This window comes from Mixophyes fleayi, chromosome 4, assembly GCF_038048845.1.
Source record: "Mixophyes fleayi isolate aMixFle1 chromosome 4, aMixFle1.hap1, whole genome shotgun sequence".
NCBI classification, from domain to species: Eukaryota; Metazoa; Chordata; class Amphibia; order Anura; family Limnodynastidae; genus Mixophyes; species Mixophyes fleayi.
The window spans coordinates 35,129,203-35,138,807 of NC_134405.1; positions in this window are offsets into that span (position 1 = coordinate 35,129,203).

The following is a 9,605-nucleotide window of genomic DNA, read 5'->3' on the forward strand; positions in this document are numbered from 1 at the left end:
TTCCGTTTCGATAACACTATGTACAATCCATGGGACAGTCCCAGGTTATTATGTTTTGTCCCTGGAAACTATACCATACAAGTAATCTTTTTCTGCCTCTTGGATGCAATCTCTACAATGTAATGTTTTTCTTTGGGATTCATAAATTAATATTTATTGAGGAGGAAGGGTTACAATCCAAAAAAGCATATGGTAATCAAATTGAGGATAGTTTTTTGAACTACTTTCTAGAATTGCATAAAAAAAAATCCCACTGAATCTTCGTTTGTGACTATGGTACAAGCAATGGTTGACGTGGGATGGCATACATTGCAAAACTATCAAATTCCATCTACTTACATTTTCTATACCGTCACTTCAACCACTCACTGCAATACAAGGTTCTGGACAGGTGGAGACTATGAGGCTCATTTTTAGTTCGATGGAAGCCACTTTTTTTCATAAAAAAACATATTTTCATACTACACATGTCCATCAAAAGTGTGTATGCATAGGTCATACTTACCAACATTGGCAATGACTTCTCCGGGAGATCAGGGGGAGGTGGGTGTGTTAGGCGTGGGACCTGACGGGTCGTGTCATTTGGCCCCACCTGCTAGACACCAATCACATCTTCCGACTAATTACAATAGGGGGTGGTGCCACGATGACGACCGATTCTTATCATAAGCTACGCCCCCCAGCCACTTTACTATTTTGCCGATTAGAAACCAGGAGGTTGCTCTGCTCTCCTGGGACCCCTGGAGGACTCCCATAAATCCAGGAGAATAGGCAACTATGGCATAGGTCTATATTAGGATTTTTACCTATCCCTGACTTGCCTCTCCTTATGCCTGGAGAGGTGGAACGGGAGAGAGAAGGGGAGTGCAAACATAAGGACAGTACAGTATGGGCATGTTCACGTATTTACTATATACCGTATATACTCGAGTATAAGTCGACCCAAATATAAGCCGAGGACCACAGAAAACTGGGGAAATTTATTGACTCGAGTATAAGCCGAGGGGGGCTTTTTCAGCGTAAAAAATGTGCTGAAAAACTCGGCTTATACACGAGTATATACTCAAGTATAAGCCGACCCGAACATAAGCCGAGGACCACAGAAAACTGGGGAAACTTATTGACTCGAATATAAGCCGAGGGGGGCTTTTTCAGCGTAAAAAATGTGCTGAAAAACTCGGCTTATACACGAGTATATACGGTAGTTAGAAATCTACATAGCCAGATAGACACCTGTCAGGATTTATATCTATTGTGGGTACTCCTGGAACAAAGATCCATGCTTTTGATGATAATAGTTAGCACAGGCCTTTCTAGTGTAAAAAAATTAAATAAAAATACTCTTTAAGGACACAATGAGTTCAGCACTGGGCTGAAATCCCAAGGGAAACAGGCTCACAAAAAAATGTGTGACCATCCTAAGATAAAACAGCCCTGTGGTGAAAGCATTGGAGCTCCACACAATATCTCTGTATCGTGGGTGTTGGGGTATTAAAGTTTTAAATTAAAAAAAGAACATTTTCATATGATGCACTACAGGTCCTAGCAATCCCTGGCAGCCATAAACTGGCACTTGTAGAACTACAAGTGGATAGTGGAATCACTTTGACACATTTGAGTCTATACACCTGGGCAGGAGATCCATTACAGTACAACAGAGTACTATGTACAGATGCTGGTCGCACTTCCACATAGTTCTTTGAGATGTACATTGGAACGGAGAAAATGTATGATTTTAGCATTAGCCAAAATTTCCCACAGAAAGGTTTATGTAGAGCATTATTTAAAACCTAAAATGAAACTAAAGTTAGATATATATTATTATACTGGAGGAGCCAGTTAATTATAAGAAATAATGTTTATTTGAATATCAATCATTCTTGGACAGACACATGTACAATTTGAGCAGGGTGGAGAATTTCTATGTCTCTGTATTGTGAATTTGTGGTATAGTAGCTCTTCTGTGGGATTGGACCAGACAAGCTACTCTTCACTCTCCACAGTATAGTGCTGTGGAGTAGGTCTGGTGTTTTATGACTACAGGAATGAACTAATTAATTAAGTAATAATAATAAAGTTAAATAAAAACATTTTTAAAAGTCTCCAGAATAAACAGTATATTCTAAAGTGCTATTGTCTTTGAATACTCAGTGTGACTGTTGCAGGTGAGCATACTGCTGTGTGTTCATTTGTTGACATCATTTGTATTGTGAGACACTTGACAAGAAAAGCTTAGGAGAGTAAGATGTGGTAGAATGAAACTGGGAAATAATGTTTAAGACATTACAATGCCTCTATTAGCATACAAATTCATTAACAAAACTGTCCCAACATACATTTCTTTTTTTTCCTTAAAACTCTCCCATTTTAACACCTTCATTCTGCCCAAGACCTGCACTTCACATCCACATCCATTACTTGCTTCCTTTATGAGTTACATGACTTTTTCTATGGACTTCACTAACTTGTACAAGGCTTTCCCCTAGCCTCCAAACTTTGATGTATTCTCTTAAAACTGACATCTTTAGGCAAGCTTATCAAATTCCCAAACCACTTTCTTAGTTTTCCTAGGCTAGTGTACTCAATTGCAACCACAATAAAGAATTCACTCAAAACCTACATTTCTAATCTTTGTATGCTCAATCAACCTTCAGACCCCAAACCAACATTGCTGTGTGATTGGATCATAGAGCCCAACGAAGCTCTTTTTCTCCCTTCAATCTGGCTAATCCAATATGCAACATGTGAAACTTAGCCTCATGTATCAAATACCTATTTTCTTATAGATTGTAAGCTTGTAATCAAGGCGCTTTAGACTCTATTGGCACCATATAAATAAGCAGAAATAATAATAGTAAAGAACTTAAGAATGGTTCTAAGAAGAATGGTGTAAGAAATTGAGACTATAAAAGGTGGACCTGAGAATAGAGGTGCAAGAGAATAAGGAGCAGATGAATGGATCTGGGATAGAAAGCTGGAAGGTTGTAGATGATTTGCATGTATGTCACAGGTTTCTATCTCATTCTTTCTTAAATATTCTGATCAAGTAATCAAGTAAGAGTTTGTTTAAGGGGTACCTGGAGTGACTGTAGTAGAGTGTGCTGGCTCCAATCCTGAGGTCCAGTGCAAGTCTTCTGTCCTCCCTACCAACAACAGGATGATTAGCAGCTGCATCTACAAGGTTCCAGCTTGATGTGTTACTCTCACTATTTGGAGAAAGAGGCAGGAACCCTATGCAGAGAGATACACCTGGTGTGCTCATGAGTGAGACACTAAAATGTGTCTAAACCAATTGTGTCTGTGGAAAGGACACTACCTCCCCCACAAACAGAGAACAGCTATTCTTAGTAAAAACGGACAGGCCAGGATTTTTTTTGTGGTTTTATTATTTGTTTTCTCACCTAATTAATAATGGCTGCAGCTAGTTTCATCAGACCACTGCACTTTTGTGTCATTTACTGCCTGTTGTGCTGCAAAGTGCCACCATCTACCACAGGAGACTTCTATTGTGACAATAAGTAAGAGAATGGATCTAAGAGGAGAGGTGTAAGATATTGTGTAGTTGAAGAATGAACTTGAAAAGAATGATGTACAAGAGTAAGGAGCTGAATAATGGTTTAAGGCAGTGGTTCCTAAACTTTCTCAGCTCGAGGCACCCTTAGGGTCACCATAATTTTAGGCACCCCTAAGCAAAAATAGTTACCGGGTAGTCCCGTTTTTTAAGTAGTTGGGTCAAAATGACGTAAGATGTATTTAGACCCCTTCACCGTCACAATGTGCCCCTTTATCATATCACTCTGTATCCCCTTCGCCATCTCACACCCTGTGTCCTCCTCTTCACCATCTCACACCCTGTGTCCCCCTCTTCGCCATCTCACACCCTGTGTCCCCCTCTTCGCCATCTCACACCCTGTGTCCCCCTCTTCGCCATCTCACACTCTGTGTCCCTCTTCATCAGCTCACACTCTGACCCCCCTTCAGCATCTCTCTCTGTCCCCCTCCTTCAGCATCTCTCTCTGTCCCCCTCCTTCAGTGTCTCTCTATCCCCCTCCTTTAGTGTCTCTCTCTGCCCTCCTCCTTCAGTGCCTCTCTGTCCCCCTCCTTCAGTGTATCTCTGTCCCCCTCCTTCAGCATCTCTCTGTCCCCCTCCTTCAGCATCTCTCTGTCCCCCTCCTTCAGCATCTCTCTGTCCCCCTCCTTCAGCGTGTTTCTCTGTTCCCCTCCTTCAGCGTGTCTCTGTCCCCCTCCTTCAGCATGTCTCTCTGCCCCCCTTCTTCAGCGTGTCTCGCTGCCCCCCTCCTTCAGCGTGTCTCTCTGTCCCCCTTCTTCAGCCTGTCGCTCTGTGCCCCCATCAGCCTGTCGCTCTGTGCCCCCTTCAGCCTCTCCGTGTGTCCCCCTTCAGTGTCTCTCTGTCCCCTTCAGCCTCTCTGTGTCCCCTTCAGTTTCTCTCTGTCCCCTTCAGCCTCTCTGTGTCCCCCTTCAGTGTCTCTCTGTCCCCTTCAGCCTCTCTCTGTCCCCCTTCAGCCTCTCTGTGTCCCCCTTCAGTGTCTCTCTGCCCCCTTCAGCCTCTCTGTGTCCCCCTTCAGCCTCTCTCTGTCCCCCTTCAGCGTCTCTCTCTGTCCCCCTTCAGTGTCTCTCTGTCCCCCTTTAGCCTCTCTCTGTCCCCCTTCAGCCTCTCTGTGTCCCCCTTTAGCGTCTCTCTGTCCCACTTCAGCCTCTCTGTGTCCCCCTTCAGTGTCTCTCTGTCCCCTTCAGCCTCTCTGTGTCCCCTTCAGCCTCTCTGTGTCCCCCTTCAGCCTCTCTGTGTCGCCCTTCAGCGTCTCTCTGTCCCCCTTCAGCGTCTCTCTGTCCCCCTTCATCCTCTCTGTGTCCCCCTTCAGTGTCTCTCTGTCCCCTTCAGCCTCTCTGTGTCCCCTTCAGCCTCTCTGTGTCCCCCTTCAGCCTCTCTGTGTCCCCCTTCAGCATCTCTCTGCCCCCTTCAGCCTCTCTCTGTCCCCCTTCAGTGTCTCTCTGTCCCCTTCAGCCTCTCTGTGCCCCTTCAGTGTCTCTCAGTGCCCTCCTTCACTTCCTTTACTTACCTTCTTCCCTGACGTCTTCTCTGCTGCTGCTCCTCACTGAGGCTGCCGGACATTATGACATCACGCCCGGCAGTCAGTGAGGAGGAGGATCCGGCGCTGGATGATGGGTAAGTTTTTGTTTTTTTTCGGGTTTTGGGAACCGCCGGTTTAAGGAATTTGATCACTGTGTGCCAGATGTCAATACCTCCATTTAATCTTTAGAATCTGAACAATGATTCTATTACAAGGATATACATTTGACACAGGAATTCATTTTAGATAATTTAGATAATACAGATGCACTGGAATAGGTGTCTGGAGGAAAATTAAGCACATCTGAGTTGTTATACTATATGGTTTTGGAAAATGTTAAAATGGTAGTAATGTGACAAAAGAAGGAATTTAAAAATTGCACATATTTTACTGGTCTATGCCTACACCGTGCACAATCCATTGAGCATATTCATCTATTGCTCTAATTGATCATTATGGTTTTGAAGGCTTTTCTCCACTCCTTACTTATCATTTAATCATCAAATTTCACACTGGTGAAAATGCTGGTCTATATTAGATAAACACTACTTTTGCCTTGTGTATAGTGGACTTGTATATGTTACTGTCCATAACCATTAATTTAAACTATAAATGTAAGTGTTCAATATAGAATTTGATATAGCAGAAACTTAGAATATGAGTCCATTTATTGCTGTCATTATGTTATAGAATTCCCAAATCTTGTTCAGTGGATATATTGATAGTTGAACACAGCACAGTTGGACTACTCTTGTCTTTCTTGGTCAAGACATAATTTAATTGACCTAGCAACACACACTGGGCCTAAGTCATTAAGGAGAGTAAAGCATAAAAAGGAGTAACTTTGTACCTGGACAAAACCATATTGCATTGGAGGGGGATATAAATTTAAAATGTGGGTACAGACCTATAGTTGGGATAGGGCATGTCCTAGAGCAGTGTTGGCTAACCTGTGACACTCCAGGTGTTGTGAAACTACAATCCCAGCATACCCTTCCAGCAATAAGCTGCTATATATTGGCAAAGCATGCTGGGACTTGTAGTTTCACAACACCTGTAGTGTCACAGGTTAGCCAACACTGTCCTAGATCAATTTTACATTTTAGTGTAACAATAAAGCTATCAAGTGCTAGATGAAAATACAGCCAGTATTTAACTTATGTGACAAATAATGAACTAATTTGCACCCCTTGCATTGTAACATGGTTTTTCCCAGAGAACATTTACTCTTATTTTTGCCTTACTTTTCCTAATGGCTCAGGCCCATTATCTCTTTACAGGTAAGAGATGATCTCACCATGCTAACTGGCACTAAATTTCCACACACAAAGCTATTTTCTGCAATATAACTTCCGAAAAAAAGTATGTGTCTCTGAGCTAACGAAAAATCAACAGTTTAGCAAAAAGTTTTTTGTTGAGCAACATTGGAAGGTCATTGTAGTTAATGGACAATTAAGAAAAAATTCAAATGCTACTGCATTGATTTTTTTCTATATTATAAGGACACAGTCGTGCCCTTATATTAAGGTTGCATCTAAAAAACGACACTCTGCCATTGGAAATCTGTGAGAGGGGGGGCACGGTGTTTGAGGGTCTACATTTTAAAATGTATTAAAGCTATCAAACTGAAATTTGGTATGCGAATGAAGAACCGTCCATAGGTGCCGCATGTAAAATTTCATAAAAAAAAGAATGAAACATGACACATTAGGAATAATCTAAAGTTCAAAATCTTGATGTTTTTTTCCACTTCCTGTTTCGCAAAAGTCGCTGTTTTTCTGGGGTTTTCGGGAAAGCGTAACTCGGTGTACAGGGAGTTTAAAGACATGCAGTAAGTTTTGTTAGAAAGCTATTAGGGCTGAGGAGTGTCTTTGAGGGTTCACAAGTTTGAGAAAGTTACAGTTTTTTTACAATTTGGTAAAATATGCCCCATTTTAAAGATAGGGGACTTCATAACATTGCGCATGTCAGATAGAGGTTTATGCTGGGTGTACTCAAAGTGGCTTCACATGAGAGTATAAATATGACTGACTGACCCTCTCACTAAGAAATTTTCTTCTGTGAGCAGGAGAATTTAGCCATCTTTATTGGGTATAGGGGGGCTGGTTGGTGTTTTGGGGCTGAGGGGGGCACACTATACTAGTATTAGCCCTAGCACAGCTCTCATTTCACAGTTTATTAATCTTTCCAAGCGGTGTCAGAGCTGTGTTACAGAGCCCATTTAAAATTTAAAAGTGCTCTGCGGTGATTTAAAAAAATAACGTGGGGTCCCCCCTCTATTCAGTCTTAACCCTAGTGCTGCCTGACTACTGCTGGTTCCGTGAAAATCGAGAAAAATTTTTGCATGGGGTCCCCCCTATTTTTACGGAACCAGCACTAGGCAAACCAGCCTGGGGTTGGTGGCGCTATAGCAGGGGGACACTCGGCAGGGGTCCCCCTGCCATAATGACTAACCAACCCCAGGCTGTTTAGCGCTGGGCTGGATTTCCTTAGGGAGTGAGGTCCACCGAAAAAAACGAGTGGGCCCCCCCTAGGGACACCCAGCCCAGTGCTGATAGCACTAGGGCTCTTCCTACACCCCTGGGCGGTGTGTGTAGTGTAATAACGGCGATAAAGTGGTAAAAAGAAAAACTGCCGCCATTTTGATTTGTGGAACTACAAGTCCCAGCCAGCCAGGTTGCCCTAAATAGTGTGGGCATGCTGCTACTTGTATAACTACAAGCACCAGCATACCATGGCAGCCAGGGCATGTTGGCGCTTGGAGAACCACAAGTGCCAACATGCCCTGACACCCACGGCTGGCTGGGACCTGTAGTTCCACAAACCAAAATGTTAACAAAAGCACAACACCCTCATTAAAACCACTAACATTTAATACAAATAATAAACCCACAATAATGACAGTAAACACCCTCATTTACACCACAATTTTTTATTAAAAATAATAAATCCCCAATATACTCACCAATGAAGTTTTCCTCTGTTGTCAGCAGCTTCCAATCCTAAATTGACTGTCACCAAAGTCCAAAATAAATTTGTAATTCCCAAAGTCCATGCTTGACAAAGTCCAAAATACATTTCTAATTCAAAAAGTCCTGCTTGTAATGTCCAAATCATATTTGAAATTTCCAAAAGTCCATGCTTGAAATCTCTTCAGTTCTTCTGCCCAGGGGGGGCCCATTGTTGCTTGCAGTCTTCTGTTCTTCAGCCAGGGGGGCCCCATATTTATAACATCCCCGAATCTTCTTGCTTGATTGAAGGAAAATAAAAAAAATGAAGGACCTCCGCAAACAGCTTCTACTAGCTGAGATTAGCTCATTGTGCTAGGTCTATTTATAGTATTAGGGGATTTTCCCACGCTAGTGGGAAAATCACCTAATACTATAAATAAACCTAATGCAATGAACTAAGTTCATTGCGTAGCGGAGCTTCTACACAGTAGGAGCTCCGATGCGCAATGAGCTTAGCTCATTGCGGTACTTCTATTTATAGTATTAGGTGATTTTCCCACTAGCGTCGGAAAATCCCCTAATACTATAAATAGACCTAGAGCAATGAGCTAAGCTCATTGCGTAGTGGAGCTTCCAGTTAGTAGAAGTATCCAGTGTCCTACAAACTTCAGCTACCCGCTTCCCTTCATATCTCTGACTCCTTCCATGTGTCTCTTCTCAAACCACTCATTATCAACAGGTTCTCCATTCCGGTTTCCACTTCTGCTGTTCCCAAATTCTCTCAGCAACAAGAGTTTGAGATCACACTTTACCCTCCCTTAGGATGTAAGCTCGTATGAGCAGGGCCCCCTCCCCTCCTGTCTCCATACCTGTTCTTCCACTCCGTCTTTACTGCATATGACTGGCCGGAGTTTCTGAAGTATTGGTACTTTTTGTTCATTGTTCTGTATGGTTTCACCCTGTATAGTCTACTGTTAGTACTGTGTGCGGTGCTGCGGATACCTTGTGGCGGATAACAAATAAATGATAATAATATTAATAATCACACAGATCCTTGATTCCAAGGTCTCTAGAGGAACCACCAAGTATTTGGTAGATTGGAAGGGCTTTGGTCCCGAAGAACGCTCTTGGGTCAACGCTTTCGACATCCATGCTCCAGCTCTGCTCCAAAAGCTCCATGCTCAGTTTCCACGGAAGACTTTGTCTAAGAGTCCAGTGGCCACTTTTAAGGGGGGGGGGGGGGTACTGTAACACTTCGGTCCCGCAAATAGTATCTGTCTCGTTACCCGCATTTCATTAATCTGGAAACTACCATGTTCCAGCATCAGACAAACTTCATTCATTCATTCAGCTACATTCAGTTCTGCACAGGTGCAAGTCTATTGCACTTCTGGACCTCCCTCCTCTTGTCATTGGCTGAGCATTCCTGGAGCACTAATTAAACCTCCTGAATTCACCTGTCTGATGCCTGTTCTTCAAGCTGACTTCTTGTAGCCTGTGTTTCTGGTTCCAGTTCTCCTCGTGGTTTGCCTGTGTTCCAGCCTGCTCTCTGTTCGTGGCCTGT